The sequence below is a fragment of the Panicum hallii genome, chromosome 7 (assembly GCF_002211085.1).
Source record: "Panicum hallii strain FIL2 chromosome 7, PHallii_v3.1, whole genome shotgun sequence".
Classification (NCBI taxonomy): domain Eukaryota; kingdom Viridiplantae; phylum Streptophyta; class Magnoliopsida; order Poales; family Poaceae; genus Panicum; species Panicum hallii.
In genome coordinates this window covers 9,653,399-9,673,164 of record NC_038048.1, presented here as the reverse complement: position 1 = coordinate 9,673,164, position 19,766 = coordinate 9,653,399, and positions in this window count along the sequence as shown.

Genomic DNA, 19,766 nt, shown 5'->3' with positions numbered 1-19,766 from the left:
TATTATTAATAAACCCACTTAGATAAAATTTGAGGTTACTTTCCATATAAGTTCAAATAACTAAGCTTTGGGTATAATTAATGCTAAATGTGTTTAAACCTATGATTAGGAATAACTTGCCTTAGCTTGTGATACTTACTTAAGGACAAATACTTAGTTGCTTAATGAGTTTGTCAATTTGTTGTTGATGATGGGTGTGTGTTGATTTGTTGAATTACAACTTTATCGTGAAGGCAAGGCTTAACATGTTTGTCACTAAGCATCAATCCTTGCATATCATGTAGACTCGCCGATACTTGAAGACGGAGACTACGAGTTGATCTTGGAACCTGAACCCGGGCTATCTGAAGACTCCGTCCAAATTACTGAGGAAGTGACTGAAGCCTCGAACCAAGGTTCGGAAGTTTTTAACTCGTCTGACCCTAGCTTCGCTTCCGAAGGCAAGCCCCGGTGCATAACCCAGTATTTCAAATTACTACATTACGCAATCTTATATATTATATATCTTGCATTATGTCTAGGAGTTGCAATGACACCCTAGTTGCATAATACCTTAGGGAACCAATGTATTGTACCCGAGTCCTCATCGCTTAGATGCTCTGCTAAATAGGACCGGTAAAAGTCGGGTGATTTCCTGTCACTTGCGCGATATAGGAGTTGCTTGTTTACAATTCTGCAACCATTATAAGGATGATGGACAGGGTCATGTGCTATATCATGACCTGAGAATTACCCAATCTGTCTTGATAAAAGTTTTAAGGTCGACATGTGTGGTAGTGGTGGCTAAGCGTTTGAAAGTACTAGCCACATGCCGTGAAATATGGTAAGCGGTAAGCCTAGTACCCGAATGGCCCGGCAAATGGACTTGTCTCCACCACTCGACTTTTATTTTATGTTTACATGCACCGACATATGGGAGTACGTTCTGCATGGCAGATAGGAATACGGGTTTTGTAGTCGCGCTACAGACGTATGTCCTGCACAATTGGTGTGCGTACGGTCCTGCAGTCGCTTGTGGTGGCCCTGATCCATAACCTGGAATATGAGGGAAACGGTTGCTTCGGGATGATCTTTGGATGTTCCAAGCGTGTGTGTTAGGTTTACCTTGCAAGGTTAAATTCGATTCAGAATCGTCCGCCTCTCACGAGGATTGAGACTGCTTATCCCTTTTGCCACATCGAGTAAAAAGTGTAATTGTTGATGGAATAATCTTGGTGGATGATAATCTCTATCTTGCTTGTTTAGTGTAGGTGCTTACCTAGAATGGCTAATCAAGCTAGAATCTGAAAGCTAAAACTTGAAAGTAGATTATACCCTTTGTTGCTTTTCAGCTGAAAATAAACCCAGAACCTTACAATGCCTTCATGAGTCTAGTTACGGGCTAAAGTATACCCAAACCTGGTTAAGTCTTGCTGAGTATCATCATACTTAGTCTTGCTAGAACTGCTTTCAGGTATGCCGGTTGAGAACCAGGCCGATAGTGCGTCCTGCCCCTTTGCTGTTCCACCTGGTTGGTCCGTGGAATGGGATCCGTCCCCGGCCGGCATTGACCCCTCGGAGTGACACCATCGACTGGGCTACGCATGGTGCTGCTGATGGCGACATTGTTAGTCACGCTGTCTTTTCGCTGTGACTTTGGTCAACGGGTGTTTACCCGTGGCTTTTAAACAACCCTTTGTTTACTTGCTCCAGTCAGGGCTGGAGAAAACTGGTTTGTAATAATGCTGCTTACTCTATGGTAAAGGCTTGCACTGTTATGTACCTGGAGCTCATCTTGTATGAGTATAACCTACTTCGATCCTGTGTAACCGTGGTTGCATCGGGCGGTGACCCGACAGACCTATGGGTTGTTCCGTTTGAAGTGCATTTGAGATCATCTTGCCTTTGTAGCGATGATTAGTGCGCTTGAACCGGAATAATTCAGACGGTGCTGCCACACAGTGAACTCCTTAAACTTTTCTGAAATTTACAAATAGGTCCTTGTCTTCTTCCTCCTGCTTCCCCTCTCTGTTTCTCTGCAGCACCGCCCACCGCCCATCACCGGCGTTTTCCCCGGCCGCCAGCTGCCCCCTCGCCACTCTTCGTGCGCCACATGGCCCCCAGCTAGCCCGCTCACCGCTCAACCGACCCCGCTGGCTCCTCCTCGCGCGGACGTCTTGCGCCGCCACCCGCCAGAGCTGCCACGCATGCCGTCGACCGCCAGCAGCTGCTTGCCGCCTGGCCGCGCGCCTCTTTTTAGCTCGGGGATGCGTCCAGTAAACATCTTCTTTCTTCTGTTCCCTCGCGCACACCGCATTCCTGTTCTTTTCCCCGCTCGACTACTTCGCCGGAGCTCCTCAGTCCACCGCCGTCAGCCGTCTCCGCCGCTCCTCCTCTCCAATTTCATGCTGCACCAGCACCGCCGCATCTCACTACCCCTTCCAGACCCACTCTTTTTCCTCATCCTGCGCACACGCAGCCCAGAACGTTGCGCCGGCGATCTCACTCTCCGCCGTTGTGCTAATTTTAGTCAAACTGAAGTTCCATCCTTTCTCCTCCTTCACCAAGAGCACCATCAGCCGTACATCTCCACGCCGAAGCTCCCTGACCAATTTCCTTCACCTTACTGCACTCCAGTCGCCGGACCACCGTCGCCGCCCTCGGAACCTCGCCGCGCCGACTCTGCATCTAGTCGAACCACCGCCTCCGAGCTTCCCTTTTATGATTCCAACCACCCCAAGTCTGCTGTGAGTTCCCGAACCTTTTTCCCCATCTTTTCCTCGCTGTCAGTAAGCCTCCTTGCGGGATTTTAATCGCCGCCGCTTAACTTCTTTTGTTTAAGTCGATTAGGGACCCCAATGCAAGTCTCTGTCTCTTTCTAGGGTTTTGTTTGCAAAATACACGCCCATCAGCTACACACCCATCGGCCAGACGCTTATCGACTACATGTCAATCAGCTACACCTTTATCAACTACTTTTGGTGAAGAAAAATCACAGCCAATGCATACCCTAATCAGCTAGATAAGCTGTCCCAAAAACATGCTGTTAAGTAGATCTGATCAGCTCTGTATCTGTCACCAAATAGTCATTTTGAACAAAGTTTTTACACCAAAAACTCTACTTAAGTTTAGTTTCAAATCTTTTTGCTGTTTGTACAAACTAGTTAAGTCTAGACGTGATGAATTGAATGTTTTCTTGCTAGATTGCAACTTTATCGTGAAAACAAGATAATAACCATTGCTTCAAATCATTGCATATCATGTAGATTTGACTACAGTCGCCGATGGTACCTACGAGCTAATCCCGGAACCCGACGAGGGTATTTCTGAAGCTCAAGTGGACATCGCCAAGGGTCTTTCTGAAGCCCCAAACCCAGATTCGGAAGATAGTGACATTACTGACCCCAGCCTCACCAGTGAAGGCAAGCCCCGGTGCATAACCCAGTATTTTAAATTATGCACTTATATTGTTATATATCTATCTTGTGCATTAAGTGCTAGTAGTTGTTATGAAACCCTAGTTGCATGAAACCCAGGAATCTATGTAATGTTTCCGAGTCCTTATCGAGTAGATGCTCTGCTAATAGGACCGGCAGAAGTCGAGTGATTTCTTGTCACTCGCGCGATATAGGAATTGATTTTTTTTACTATCTTGCAATCACCATAAGGATCACGGACGGGGTTATATGCAGTATTATGATTTGGAATGGTACCCCATCTATGTTGATCAATTTGATAAGGCCGCAGTGTGTGGTAGTGGTGGTCAAGTGTTTGAAAGTACTAGCCACATACCATAAATATGGTATGCGGTAAGCCTAGTACCTGATTGGCCCGGCAAGTGGACTTCTCCCACCACTCGATTTTTTTTATGTTCACACGCACCGACGTGTGGGAGTATGTTCTGCATAGCAGACAGAAGTACGGTCATACAGACGCGCTGTAGATGTACGTCCTGCACATTGGATGTGTGTATGGTCCTGCAGTCGCTTCTAGTGGTTTTGATCCATGACCCGGAATATGAGGGGAATATTTGCCCGGAAAGGAAAGTTTCCAAGCATGTGAGTTAGGATCCCTTGCAAGGTTATGAAATTTGATTCAGGAATCATCCATTTCTCATGGTGATTGAGACTGCTTGATACTTCTGCCACATAGAGTAACAAGAGCAATAGTTGATGGAACAATATTGATGTATGCTTTAATATCTACCTTGTTTGTCTAGTATAGATGCTCACTTAGAATGGTTAATTGAACTAGAACCTAAAATCTAAAATATGGAAATAAGGACATACTCTTTGTTGCTTTTCAGCAAAAGAAACCTAGAGCCTTTCAACCTCTCATGGTCTAGTTATGGGCTAAGTATACCCAATGGACGGGTAAGCCTTGCTGAGTATTAGTATACTCAGCTTTGCTAGTAATGTGGTTTTCAGGTATGTCATTCGAGGACTCAGTTGCGAGTTCCCCATGGCCCTGCACTTTACCACCTGGCTGGTCCATGGAATGGGATCCGTCCCCGGCTGGCAATGACCCTTCAGAATGACACTATGCTTTGGACTAAGTGTGGTGCCTGCTTTTGCGATGAGTAGTCGTGTTTTCTTTCCGCTGCAGTCTCTGAATAATGTTTGTTAAAACATGAAGTTTTCAAACAATGCCTGTATAAATTTGTTTTAGTTAGGTTTTCAGTACTGGTTTGTAATAACTATTTGGACCTATGTTGTAAAAATGTGACGGTGATTGTATCTCTGGACTTGCCTTCGTGCGAGGTACCCTTGACGATTCGGAATTCGGTGGTTTCATCGGGAAGTTACCCGACAGATCATTGGGTTGTTCCGTTTGAAGTGCGTTGAGATCATATCGCCTGTATAGCGATAGTCTGCGCACTTGAACCGGAATAATTTAAGCGATTCTGCCACAGTTGGGGACCCCGGGTCACTGGACCTGTCACATCGTACAAAATAAATACCAAGTATACATCTTTTTCTCACTTTCAACAATTATTCAATTTGACATTTCATATTGCACATAAACATTCAATTTGAAATTTCAAATTAACACATTTCACATTCAAATCCACATATGGTCATATATACATACTCTCATTTTAAAAATAAAAAATCCTACTATACTCATTTTGATATCCATATTTTTTCTAAATAGTATTCCTCTCCCTCTATGAATATACTCCCATTCCAAAGAATAACATTCTACTCTATGCAAACCTTAAGTAATTTTAACAATTTTTCCAATCTAAATGTCACATCCGGTGTTTAAGGATAGAACCGAATGCATAACTACATGTATGTCAGAATCAAGTTCGACACATATAGTGACTTCATCAGTGAATAATCAGCAATAGTATCACAAAAAGAGAGTTAAAAGACTATAAAGATGATCAGAGTTATACAGCTTATCTTGGAAACAAAGACTCCAAACTTCACAGGCAATCGACCGGGGGTTGCGTAGGCCTAGAACTAGAACTCAGCATCATCTTCAAAAGACTTCACATCACATTCTCCTCTAAGTAGCAATTATAACAAGCGTGAGTACACTTATGGTTGGTACTCAGCAAGTGTTGGGAATTATATGACAGGAAGGCCAAAAGCAAGGAAAGGCTGACTGGCTTACTGCGATAAGCAATTTTAGTTGGTCAAGTTTTATTAGCACCTGATTACTAAGGTATAAGTTCATACCAAAACCCATATTAAAAGAGATAGAGGAGATACAGCATAAGCATAAGCATAACCATAAACATGGTCCATGATTTAATTCATCTTCAAGTTCAATTATCATGTGAGGGTCCAAGCCGCTCGTAACCGTGAGCATGGCTGATATATCAGTTTTCACTCTGCAGAAGTTGTACACTTTACCCACAATTCGTGTCTCCCAATTCGTCCGAGGTAGCTAGCCTCTTAAACACTTCCGAGGTGAGTGGCAAGGGATTCACGATGAGGCCTTTACAAAGATTCCCTAACTTATGACAATCTGCTAAGGTTTCAAGTCAAAGCGGTCATAACTCTCCCTAATGAGGAAGTGCCTTAGCCAAGGACCACATATCATAAAGCCTCAAGAGGACCGAGCTATACCCCGTCGATGCAACCCCTCTTGCCCTTTCAGTAAGTTTATCATAAGCTAGAGTCTCTAATTAATTAGCTAAGGACCAGAGCCATATATATTGTGGCTGCACTATTTTCCTAGGTGGTTCTCCATGTTCGGATTAAACATATGATCTTGTATTATCAACGCATAGTGCATGAACATGGATAGAACAGGTGTAGTATCATCATTATTGTCATCATAGTATAAATTATTTCCAAACCAGAACCAGTTATAGCAACTAAGCAAAAACTACCCAACATAAAGGTAAAACCCAGGTTTGCAAGAAATGATCATAAAGACTAGGCATATTCTTAATTAGGATCCATCAGGTTAAGACACATGCATGCATAAAGAAAGTTGTCTTTATTATGATTATTAGGACAAAAGAATGATAAAGGAAACACTTACCTTTCTTTTAGAGAATAGCTGCTCAGAGTCTTCAACTCTTGTTCTTGAAACTCTAAATCTTCAAACTCTTTGATCGCGCTCCTTCTAATGTCACACAAGCATCAGGCCCAACATACAAGCAAGCAAACAAACAAGAACAACTAAGAATAGATACAACAAACAAATGGAAAAAGGAGCGTACAAAAGAATAGGGCTCGTTGCTACGGTCACGAGAGCGCAAGAAATGCGAAAAACGGAGCTAGGGTTGAAAAGAAACAACTATCGGAAGATTTGTGTTATAAAAGAAATAAAAGAACTATAGGTGTTCATTTATTTTAATTTAGAAAACTAATGTAAAAATACATTAAAAAGAGAATATCCCTAATTATAATTACCTCATATTATATTTGCATTAATAAAGACGAGGTACAACTTAATCAAATTTTATATATAATTATCTATGTACAAATTATCCTAACTAAACAATTAATTAGAAAAGAAACTGGTGAGAGCATCTAAACGTCGAACTTTATGGTTCGAGTTGAACTAGAAAAATTAAATTACAAACACATTTAAGTTGATATTAATCAAATTAACATTAATTAAGAAAACCAGAGTAAAGACTTAATTGGATTTTAATTGGAAAAACTAGATGAGAGTACATTAATCAAATTAAATCAATATTTAATTTTAAAAATAGGAATTATGGTACAGAAATACTACTAAATGATGGATTAGGGTTTTAGAATACTAACGCATAAAGAACAGATCGAAATGGATCTAAAACGCGGAAACTACGCATGAAACAAGGTTGTAGGGACCTATACGTAATTAACTATAGACTTCAGGGGTTAGCAGCAAAAAATTTCAAGACACGGAAAAAATAGTGCTCGTAATTTAGGAAAATTTTAGGGTTAGATCTGAAAAATTCCACGGTGGGGTTGGATTGAGAAGATGTAATAGATCCAGGGGTTTTCTGCAAATTTTACAAGATATAGAAAATTACACGATAATTACAGAATCTTTCAGGGGCTAAATTGCAAAAAGCTCGAGACACAACAATGGTTACCGGCGGCCACTGTTCCTCAAATTCCCAGCGATTCCGAGCACAAGAGGTCGCAAGGAGCGGGGCAAATGAAAGAGGACGACGAGGGGATTCGATTCCATACCTTACTTACCGCGGGGATGCATCGTGGTGATCGAATTTCGCCGGAGAAGTTGCGGCGGCGGCTCTGTTCATTGTGGTTTCTCTCCTTTTTGTGGCGGCAGCCTCTAGGTCACCAGGGCGGTGCAGGAGGAGGCGTAGGGCGCGGCGCAGGGGGCGAGCGCGGCTGTAGGGCAGGGCGCGCGGAGGAGCACAGCGCACAGGGGCAGGTCGGCGATGCTCTAGTGGTACACGGCGGCGGCAGCTCTACTCGTCCTATTCTAGGCAGTAGCGGTCTACTTCGGCCTCTGTTCTGGGCAATGGCGCTGGGCATGGGTGGCCAGCAGGGGGGAGAAGGCGCAGCTGCAGGGGGGAGCGCGCACAAGGGCGGCGGCTGAAGGAGGGCGACAGCGGCGTTTTCCTGGTGCATGGACTCGGGCTAGCGGCAAAGATGCAGGGGGAAGGTGCGGTGCAGCAGTGCAAGGGGAGACGGCAGCGCCCGTGGTGGTGCACGGCTGCTGCAGGGGCGGCGCTAGGGGAGACACGAGCGGCAGGGGCGTGAGAGGGCAGCGCACGGGGGGGGGGGGGGGGGGGGCGAGCGGAGCAGGGCGTATGCGAGGAGGCGGCTGCGCGGGGGGCTGTGGGGAGACAGGGAGGAGGCAACGGTGGCAACTGTGCAGGGGGGAGGAAGGGTGTGAGGGCTCAGGCTAGGGCCACCGATGGAGAATATATAGGAGCATGGAGGCTTGGAATTTGGCAAGCTGGGACAGGGTGGCGCATCGGGCTAGGACTCGTCTGTGAGTCCAAATTGCCCACGGGAGAACGAGATTGGGCTGACCAGCGGGTCCCACAATTTAGCGAGCAAGGACGGGAAAGACGAGGTAAAGAAAGGAGGAAATGACCTCGCGTCGAGACTTGAGTGGCGAGCGAGTTCAGTTATGGACCGAAACATGTTCGGGCAAAGGCTGAACATAAAAACGAGCTGACATAGCTAGTTGAACATGAACGAGTTATTCGGGAGCGTCAAAAAGAGAAGGAAGGGATCAGGCCAAATCGTTGGAGCTGACGGTGATCGAACATCGTCAGAAAAACACTAAAGACGAGCCACGAGGCGTCATTTTCAAGCATCACTTGATCGGGGAGAAAGGTTAGAGAATCAGCATATCGATGGGGCATCTTAAGGATTTGGAGAGGATAAGGTTAAAAGGACGTACAACAAAGATACGGTTCGGTCCGACTATGATGAGAATTTGTGTGACACCCTAGGTGTCAAAATTGTAACACATTAGGAAAGAATGTGTAATGTATGTATTGAATTGAGTGAAATTGAGTGAATGTGTGGAAATAAGGACTTGTGTGTAATTTTTTCAAAAGTATGAGTGCTTTTATGCAAAATTTTTGAATTACAAAGGTACCTCTTAAATTTACTAGGGGTCAAAGTGTAAGAGTGTTAGTCATCATTACATTACATAAAACTTGCAATTAAGTCCAAAAATACATGAAATTGACCCTAATAAGGACAAAAACTTTATAAAGTTTGAATTAAGTCCAAGGTTTTAAAATAAAGCTCTATCCTTTGAGTTTTTCAATTTGAACCCTACATAAAAGTTATAGGTTTTGAAAAGTTCTACAATTCTTATTTTGACCATTTTCTCATTTGAGATATAAAATAGTGAGAAAATCTGGTTTTACATCGAGGTCCCTGGAGTTTTTGAAACTTCACATCAGCCCCTGGTGCTGTGGCAGAACCAACTCGAATTACACCGGCTCAAGTACGCGAGTCCACTTTTGGGGGCTCCGGCGTGCTTCAAACGGTATAATATCTTGGCCTGTCGGGTAACGTCCCGATAAACCACCGAAAGTAGGATCAAACAAGGTACCCCGCACGAAGGCGAGTCCAGAGATACAAAATGCCATCACATTTTACATCACAGGCAAATATATTACATGAGGGTTTAAAAGTAACATAACCTTCCCAACCGGGGAAATTATTATAGATCAAACATAAGTTTTAAGTTAAGCAGCAGAATTTAAAGTACGGCATTGTACACGTCGTTAGTGAAAATGTCATGCTCGCCCTTGCACGACATCACTCGGAAGAGTCTGCGTCAGGCAGAGGGTAGGGCCACGGTACAGGCAGAGCTGAGTCGTCCGGAGGATTACCTGAACAAAAGTTACAAGGCAAGGCTGAGATTCTAATACTCAGCAAGGCTTACCCAGTCATGGTATACGTAGCCATATATCTAGACTTATGAAGGTTTGTAATAGATCCGGGTTTAGTTGTCAGCTGAGAAGCGCTAAAGAGTAGATCCTTATTTTCAACATTTTAGCTTTCAGGTTCTAGGTGATTATCCATTCTAGATAAGCACTTATAACTAAGCAAACAAGGTATAAACTTTGATCAAACATCATTTTTGATAATAAAATGATTGCTCTTGTTACTCAATGTGGTAAAGGGATTAAGCAGTCTCAAACTGCGTGAGAAGCGGACGATTCTGAATCGAATTCAACCTTGCAAGGATAACCTTCCAAAAAATGATTGCTCTTGTTACTCAATGTGATAAAGCAAGATGAGCGGTGGGAGGTATGTCCACTCCTCGGGCCGATTGGTTACTAGGCTTACTGCTTACCATATTTCGTGGCATGTGGTTAGTACTTTCAAACGCTTAACCCGCACTACCACACGCTGCGACCTTATCAAATTCACAAACACAGACGGGGTATCATCTCAACCATGATACCTCACAAAACTCCCGTCCGACATCCTTATAGTGATAACTGGAATGTAAACATTGCAACTCCTATATCACGCGAGTGACAGGAAATCACCCGACTTCTACCGGTCCTATTAGCATAGCAGCTAGTCGGACTTAAGTGCTACTATTCAATACATTGGTTCCTAGGGAAATGCAACTAGGGTTTCAAGCAATTCCTAAGAACTTAATGCATAGAATACATAAATAGATATAGATTGCAGAGTAATAAAAATAGTAGGTTATGCCCGGGGCTTGCCTTCTTGTGTAGGGTTGGGGGCAGTAGAATCAAGGTTTCCCGAACTTCGGTTTGGAGCTTCAGTTAGACCTTCGACGGTGTCCCTGGGGTCTTCGGAAACTTCTACGGCTTGATTCGACATTAGCTCGTAGTCACCGTCGGTGAGGGTAAACGGTTCTACATGATATGCAAAAATATAAAATTAAGGAATGTACACTCTTTCATTTATTTCCTGGCAAAATTGCACTTTAACAGGTTAGCACTAAAGAACTGGTGAAACAAAAGAAGTTTTTGCCTTAAATTATCATTGAATGTACTGAAAACAGGAATTAAAACCTTTTTAAGTTTAAATTAAATTCAAATTTGAATGTAAACCTTGGGTAATTAAGGTTATAAAGTTTTGAAAATTTAAACATAGATTAATTGCATATTTAAAAGATTATGACCAAGAGATCTAATTAGTTAAGCCTTAATGGGTATACTTAGCTATTTCTTCTATAAAACAAATTGAATTGCTCAACTTAAAAGAATTTAAGTTACAAAACAAAATTAGGTTTGAAAATTCCACATCAATTCATACTTAATCTATAAAAATTATATACCAAAAATCATGATCAACAAAGTTAACATGTACGAGCTATGGACATTATACTCCCTTATCTTACATTTAAAATAGATCCAAAAATATTTAGTTTCATATCAAGCTCACTTAATAGAAGTTGTAGAGTTTAAAATCTAGTTTCCAACAAAACTAGGTTTGCAATTTTTGGAATTTCCTACTATTTTATATTGATTTTACAAGCCAGCAGCACTACTCACATGAAATAACAAACACTCTTACACAGAGGTCCCTGATCAGTACTATTGCACTGAGTCACGGACCTTGCAGAAAACCCCTTGGGTTTCCAGTCCTTCTAACCCGAGGTCCCTGCCTGGAAACAACAGAGGGACCGAGAGGGGAACGGCCGTGTTCCGGCGAGGAGGTCACCGGCGGCGAGGTCCGAGGGGAGGGGAACAACTCAGGAGCTCGCAACGGTTTGAACGCACCACATGTCGAGGACTGTAGTGGTCGGAAGGGCGGATTCCGACGAGAACCCTAGGTGGCGGCGGAGGGTCACTGTCGACGGCGAGGCTTCGGTGGCCAGCATTGGTGGAGGAGTAGCGCAAGAGCTGCAGCAGGTCGTGAGGAAGCTGTTGACACCAACCGTTGAGAGTGTAGGCGTCGGATCAGATGTAATCGACGAAGATAGTGGCGGCGGCGGCGAGGACGGACGCCGGCGATCATCGGGAGGTTGACGTAGGGCACTAGAGACTCCACAAAGTGGTCGTAGAGCTCCGGGGTGATGATGTGGTGCTGGCTAGGGAGTTGTGGGGGCGTGGGGATGCTCGGATTGGGCTGCCCACGATGAGGCCGAGGGCGGCAACGGCGGCGCTCGTCGGAGACGAAGCTCCGGTCGAAATTGGAAGGCAACAAATGGTTGACGAGCACGAAGGAGCAACAGGGAAACTAGCATGAGAGTTGATTGGGGTGGAGGATGCCTGCTGGTGGCTGCCCACAGAGACGCCGTGTGTTGCCGGAGCAGGAGACGAAGGCGACAGTGGAATGTGGGTCGGGAGCTTAGGAAATGTCAGGGAAATCAGGGAAAAAGGATGTAGAGATACTGGCGGTGTTAGTGCGCGCGGAAGATAAGAGCTCCAGGGTTTGCCCGGGGGTCCTCCACGGCGGTGATGCGGTGGCGGCCGACGGGCGTTCAGGGCAGCCGTGGCGCGCACAGAAGAGGACAGCGAGGAGGGGCTACGGTGGCGGCCAGGAGTAGGGTGACGTGTGGGGAAGAGAGCAGGCCAGAGATGATCGGCGGCGAGGGCAGAGCAGCGGCCAGGGGGGAGGGTCTGCGCCGGCGGCAGAGCAGAAGCAGAGGGAGCAGAGGGTGTGCAGAGGAAGAAGAAGGGAGGGAAAGATCCGAACGACTGACTTGGAAAATTTAAAAAGTCCAGGGGTCTCTCAGTAAACCAAAAATTCCCGCTGAAATAGAGATCAGGTGAGAAAAAGTCAAAAATGAAAGTTGTAGAGTTTTTCAAGCTCTACAAACTTGCTTTAGGTCTCAAATTCAAAAACTCAAAGTTTGTAGCATTAGTTGTTAAAATTTGAACAAAGGAAAATTCAAATTACCCCTGCCCTTACCAAACAAAGTTTTGATCAAATTTTTGACATATTTGCAAACATTCATGAAATGTCATGATGACAAGTACTTTTACAACCTCAAGTAAACATGATAGTTACATCTATTCCACAACCATTTGCATAAAAGACCCTATAGCTTATATTTATTTACACATAGGCCCCTATTCTTACTTAAGGGCTTATTTTTCCTTATGATAACATAAATTTAACACTGAATATTATATTTTCCCTAGGTTTCAAAGCTACCTTCCAAATCACACACCTTGCACTTAAAGACCTATATTGCATAAAAATTTACAAATACACCCCTAGCCCTTATTACAACCCTTAACAACCATGTCTATTTCACACTAAAGTTTAGTATTTATATCTCTTATTACCTGGATGTCACAGCCTTCCCCCCTAAAAAGAATCTCGTCCCGAGATTTGGAAGCAGAAGATGATTGGACGATTAGATTTGGGAATTGGTTGAAAGAAAAGTTGGAAAATTCTGTTGAAGATAAGATTCTGTTTCCCAAGTTGCTTCCTCTTCGGTATGGTGATCCCATAAGATCTTATACATTTTTATCCTTTTCCTTCTGGTGACTCTTTCTTTGGTATCCAAAATTTGGATAGGTTGTTCAACATAGGATAGATCAGGCTCAATCTCAACAGCTGGAGTTTCAATAATCTCCGTAGGTACCTTAATACACTTTTTAATTTGGGAGATATGAAAAACATCGTGGATAGTAGCCATTTGAGATGGAAGGCGAAGTTTGTAGGCCACTGGGCCACAAACTTGAAGAATCTCAAAGGGTCCGATATATCGGGGGGCTAGTTTTCCTTTTATGCCAAAACGTTGAACACCTTTGATAGGAGATACTCGGAGATATACAAAATTCCCTACTTGGAACTGCAGAGGTTTCCTTCTTCGATCCGCATAACTCTTTTGTCTGGACTGGGCTGTTTTAAGATTGGCTTGAACAACTCTGACCTTATCCTCGGCTTCAACAACTAGGTCTGGTCCGAAGATTTTGCGCTCACCGGTCTCGGACCAACTCAAAGGATTTCGACATCTGCGACCGTATAATGCTTCAAATGGTGACATCTGAAGACTGGATTGGTAACTGTTGTTGTAAGAGAATTCGGTCATGGCAAGACATTTGTCCCAACTCGTACCATAGTGAATGATACAAGCTCGGAGCATGTCTTCAAGAATTTGGTTAACTCGCTCCGTTTGTCCATCCGTCTGAGGATGATATGCAGAGCTTCGGATCAATTTGGTTCCAGGAGCGGACTGCAATTGCTCCCAGAAGCGTGCAATAAATGGTGCCCCTCGATCAGAAATGATGGTCTTGGGGATACCATGCAATCGGACAATTTGATCAAGATAGACTTCAGCATACTTCTTAGCTAAGTAAGTGGTATGCACAGGAAGAAAATGGGCTGTTTTAGTAAGTCTATCAATGATTACCCATATGGAGTCATGCTTTTGAGAGGTATTGGGAAGACCAACAATGAAATCCATGCTAATGTCTTCCCATTTCCATGACGGAATGGGTAATGGTTGAAGCATGCCGGATGCCTTAAGATGACTAGCTTTGACTCTCTGGCACGTATCACACTCAGATACATACTTGGTAATTTGTCTTTTCATTCTGGTCCACCAAAAATATTGTCGTAGATCTTGATACATTTTGGTGCTACCGGGATGAATAGAGAATTTGGATAGATGAGCTTCATCAAGGATTTGCTTTCAAAGTTGATGATCTTTTGGTACAACAAGGCGTTTGTTGAACCACAAGACTCCTTGAGGATCAGTATGGAAACACTTATATTTAGCCTCTCCTTGAGATAGTTTCGATTTGATAATTCTGATACCCTCATTATGTAGCTGTGACATGATGATTTTATTTCGAAGGGTATTCTCCATGGATAAAAGATTTAGACTGCCTTGAGGAATGATTTCTAGATTGAGTTTTCTCATCTGATTACAGAGAGTGTCACTGATAGCAGCTAGAGATAAGCAGTGATAATGTGCCTTGCGGCTAAGTGCATCCGCAACCACATTGGCTTTACCGGGATGGTAATATACCTCAAGGTTATAGTCTTTGATCAATTCTAGCCATCGCCTTTGCCTCATGTTCAAATCCGCTTGGGTAAAGATATATTTGAGGCTCTTATGGTCAGTGTAAATGTTACACTTAGCACCCATAAGATGATGTCTCCAGATTTTAAGAGCGTGAAGAACTGCTGCCAATTCCAGGTCATGAGTAGGATAGTTTTGCTCATGATTTCGGAGTGGTCTAGATGCATAGGCAATGACTTGGTCGTTTTGCATTAGAACACAACCAAGACCAGTTCCAGAAGCATCAAAGTAGACATCAAAAGGCTAGGTATTATCTGGCTGAGCTAATACGGGAGCGGTTGTTAGAAGCTTCCTCAAGGTATGGAATGCTTCGTCACACTTATCGTCCCATCGATATTTAGCTTCTTTCTTAAGTAGCTCAGTCATAGGCTTGGCTATCTTGGAGAAATCTGGAATGAATCGGCGATAATATCCCGCCAATCCAAGAAAACTTCAAATTTGATGGACTGAAGTTGGAGGCTTCCAATCCATAACTTCCTGGACTTTAGTTGGATCAACCGATATGCCTTCACTGGAGATAGTGTGTCCCAGAAATTTCACACTATCCAGCCAAAATTCACATTTTGAAAATTTGGCGTAAAGGCGATGATCACGTAATCATTGAAGAATGATACGTATGTGATTGGCATGGTCTTCATTATTCTTGGAATATATTAGAATATCGTCGATGAAGACCACAACAAACTTATCAAGTTCCGGCATAAAAACTGAATTCATGAGATACATGAAATATGCCGGGGCGTTAGTAAGCCCAAATGACATAACCAGATATTCATATAAACCCATATCTGGTCGAGAAAGCCGTCTTTGGAATGTCACAAGGCTTGATTTTGATCTGATGATAGCCAGAGCGTAAGTCAATTTTAGAGAAAACCTTAGCTCCAGCTAATTGATCGAACAAAATATCAATGCGGGGAAGAGGATACTTGTTTTTAATAGTAACCGCATTGAGTGGACGATAATCAACACACAACCTTAGGCTATTGTCCTTCTTCTTAACGAAGAGAGCGGGACAACCCCAAGGTGAAGCACTTGGGCATATGAAACCTTTATCAAGAAGATCTTGTAGTTGGATTTTGAGCTCGGCCAATTCGTTTGGGGGCATACGATATGGCCTCTTTGAGATAGGAGCGGTGCCCGGTTGGAGTTCAATAATGAACTCAATGTCTCTGTCAGGTGGCATTCCAGGCAAATCGTCGGGGAAGACATCAGGGTATTCACAAACTACCGGAATATCTTTTACTTTGAGGCCTGTGATAGCATAAGTGCAAGAATAGGGATACTCTTGCTGAGGCAAATAGAGGGTAATATTTCCTTGATATGGTGAGTTAATCTCAATAACTCGGGAAGAGATGTCTAGTAGTACTCTATGTTCTGTCATCCAATTTGTCCCAAGTATGACATCAATACCCTCTAAGTTTAGTAAAATCAAATCTGTTCTAATTTCTTTGCTACCAAACTGAATTGGTACCTTTTTGACCATTTGGTCAGATGTAATCGTTCCTCCAGGGGTAGAAATCATATATGACCCCTTAGTGGGATAAGGATCAAGTCTTATTCGGGCACCACAGTTGTTACTAATAAAACTATGAGTTGCTCCAGAATCAAATAATGTAACAACTTGTTGGTGATGGATATAAAACGTACCCGACATGATAAGGGCTCCGTCCGGAAGTTCCGTAAGGGTGGTGAAGTTAATTTGTCCCTGCCGGACTTGCATCAGCGGCCTTTTACCCTTGTTCTGATTACCTTGATTTGAACCTTGCCCTTGGTTAGGTTTCTTAGGCCGCGGACAATCCCTGATGAAATGATCTGCACTCCCGCAATTAAAACAGCTTTAATTGCTGCCTTTTGGTGGAGCTTGTTGCACATTTGGCCTTGGGCCAAATTGCTATTGTTGCTGTGGAGGTGCAGGAGGTCTATATCTTCCTTGTTGTTGGGGCGGCCTAAAAACCAATCGGCCAAACGGGGCATTCCTCTATGGTGCTCTTATCTGAGTGTTAGGAACAACCCGATATCTCGGTGATTGAGCACTCGAGGGTCCCGTAGGGGTCTTTCTTTTCTTGTCAGCACAATGTGCTATGATACAATCCTCCTGGGTTAAGGCCATATTAACCAGCTCGCTAAAATTATTAGCCCTAACAAGATTCAGGCGCTCCTTGAGCTTAGTATTAAGGCCATGATGAAAACGATCTTGTTTCTTGGCATCATTGTCTGCATGATGACCAGCATATTGGCACAGATGATTAAATGTCTGTGCATACTGCAATACCGTATTGGAACCCTGAGTAAGTGCCAAGAACTCATTCAACTTCCGTTCTAGTAATCCATCGGGAATATAATGTGCCCTAAAGGCAGTCCGGAACTCATCCCAGGAGATGATATGTCCCGCGGGCTGCATGGCGTAAAAATTATCCCACCATATACGAGCAGCACCGCGTAGCTGCTGGGCAGCAAAAGAAGCCTTACTTGAGTCCGCACAAGGTATAGTCAAGAGGGCGAACTTTGACTCAATGATATGAAGTCAGGCATCAGCGTCCAAAGGATCTTCAGCCTTACTGAAGAACGGGGGTTGAGTGCTAAGGAAGTCCTGATAGCTGGCCACTGGAGGGGGAAGGTCATCATGACCTCCTCGGAACTGTTGATGCTGCTGGTTCTATTGTGCTTGTACCAGCAGATTTAAAAGTTCTGTCTGCCGTGCCATCACCTCAGCTAGGTTGGGAGGTGGCAGGGGCGGTTGTTGAGAACCACTGGCTTGTTCTGCCCGGAAGCCTTCCGGGGTTCCACGCGTGGCTCCCACCATCTGAAATAAAGGAGACATCCGTTATTAATCACATAACCTTACTCCCAATTTCAGAAAATGCAACATTCGTATACACCATACACACATTCCATTCAATTATCTCACTTCAGAACATCAAGATAAAGATTAAGGAGATAAAACATGAAACTTATATTACAACGTGGATGTTGATGGTTCCTCACATTACACAACTATAGGATCCATACACCGGCCATCTATATTACATCAAATGGCACAAGGTCTAAGCAAGCTACACCTTAACTAAAGCATCGCACTCCTCACAGATTACAACGAGAAGGAAGTCGACGATTCAAAATCTAGAAATCATCGAGGTTGCCTACAGAAGACTGACTACCAGAAGAAGAATGGTGAGGGCTAAGAGCAGGGTCACCATGCTCAGAATCAAGTTCTGAGACTCCTTCAATCTCCTCTGGATCTTCTTCTTCGGCCTCAGGTACTGCAGGTGCGATGGGAGGGATCGGTGGCTGCTGCAGTTCTTCAAGTTGAGCTTGAGCATCATCAACCGCAAGGATCAGATCATGAATTTGTTCCTGAAGGAACTCAATGATGGTATTACGCTGAGTAATTATATGATCATTCTCATTGATCTGATCTTCGCGGTGAAGGATGGTTTCATCCCGTGCTGCGATAATCTCATCCTTCTGAGTCACTAAAGCTCGAAGCTGATCCACTTGAGTATTTTGTCTATCAGCCTCTCTGTAGTGACTTCGGGCGACATAGATCACCCGACCCATTTCACAACGTAGAAGCAGTTGATAGTGGTACTGTACATTCATAAACCGCATCATCCCCTGGAGTGCTTCTTCCGGTGGACCATCCAATCTATGACTCTCGGGGATGATTCTGAGATTCCATTCTGGCTCATCGGGACTTGTCGTTGAAAATAACCCGATGGGCTTTCCTGCAACTTCTTTCGGATGCTGATTGCAAAAACGATAGATTGCTTCTAATGCCGCTCCTTCAATGGTATCCACTATTCGATAGCCCATCATGTTAATTTCAATGGACGGCCATTGCGAGCGAAAAGGATGCTGTGGAATGGTCATTCTGACTTGAGCTCTGTGAACTCCTTCTTCCAAATACTCAACAGCATCATATTGGGGAGGTTTCGTATAGTGGAAAGACTGTAAGGATTCCCTGAGTAAACGAGGAAAACCTTCCTAATAAAGGGCATTGGTATGGAGATGCCCTTCCGGATCCCAAAAGATATTAGGAGGAGCTGCCATCTACAACAAGAATGCAAATGGTGAGATGTGTTTACCTTGCTAAAAAATCACAAGGCAAATGGAACAAGACGACCGATATTGACAACAACAAGATTCAGAGCCTGGATGAAGAACTTAAGATTCTTGACCAACTTACCACATGAACCCATTAACCCATATTAAAGATAATCAACATACTACTCATCCTTATCAAACTTTAACATACATTATATTCTTTTGTTTGTCAAGGAATTATGCATGCACGTACTATTCATCCTCTCAACCAAAAACAACTGCCGAATATCTTCGGACTTACACAATTAGTTTCGGTGGCATAACACATACGTCTCTCCTTAATAACTAGTCGATAGATCCTATTCATCCTAACCTCTTAATCGTGGTTAGTATATCTGCAAAAGATCATAATATATATATATCCAATGAACCTTTCATGCCAGCATGTCATGAAAGCGTCCCCAAACATTACTGTTCACTATAGAAACAGCACCTGTACCATTACCATCGTACAGACAACGTTAACATACGTCGTCGAACAATGTATTCACGGGGGGTACCGCAAAATGCGGGGGTATGAACAGTGATCGCCATACCCTGCGCCGAACCTTATACTCCTAATGTAGTCAACCGAAGTTGGTACATTGGCAGCATCTCAAGTAGGCCACTGCTTGAGAAACAGCGTTCGGCTCGCATCACTGACAGGAAGGCCAAGCTCCCTCAGTTGGCTGAGGATCCTTACCTTCTTACCTCATCATCGAAGGTGTTGTTACAAAAAGTAACATTGGGTTGTGTATGAATTTAAGTTTTGATGAAAA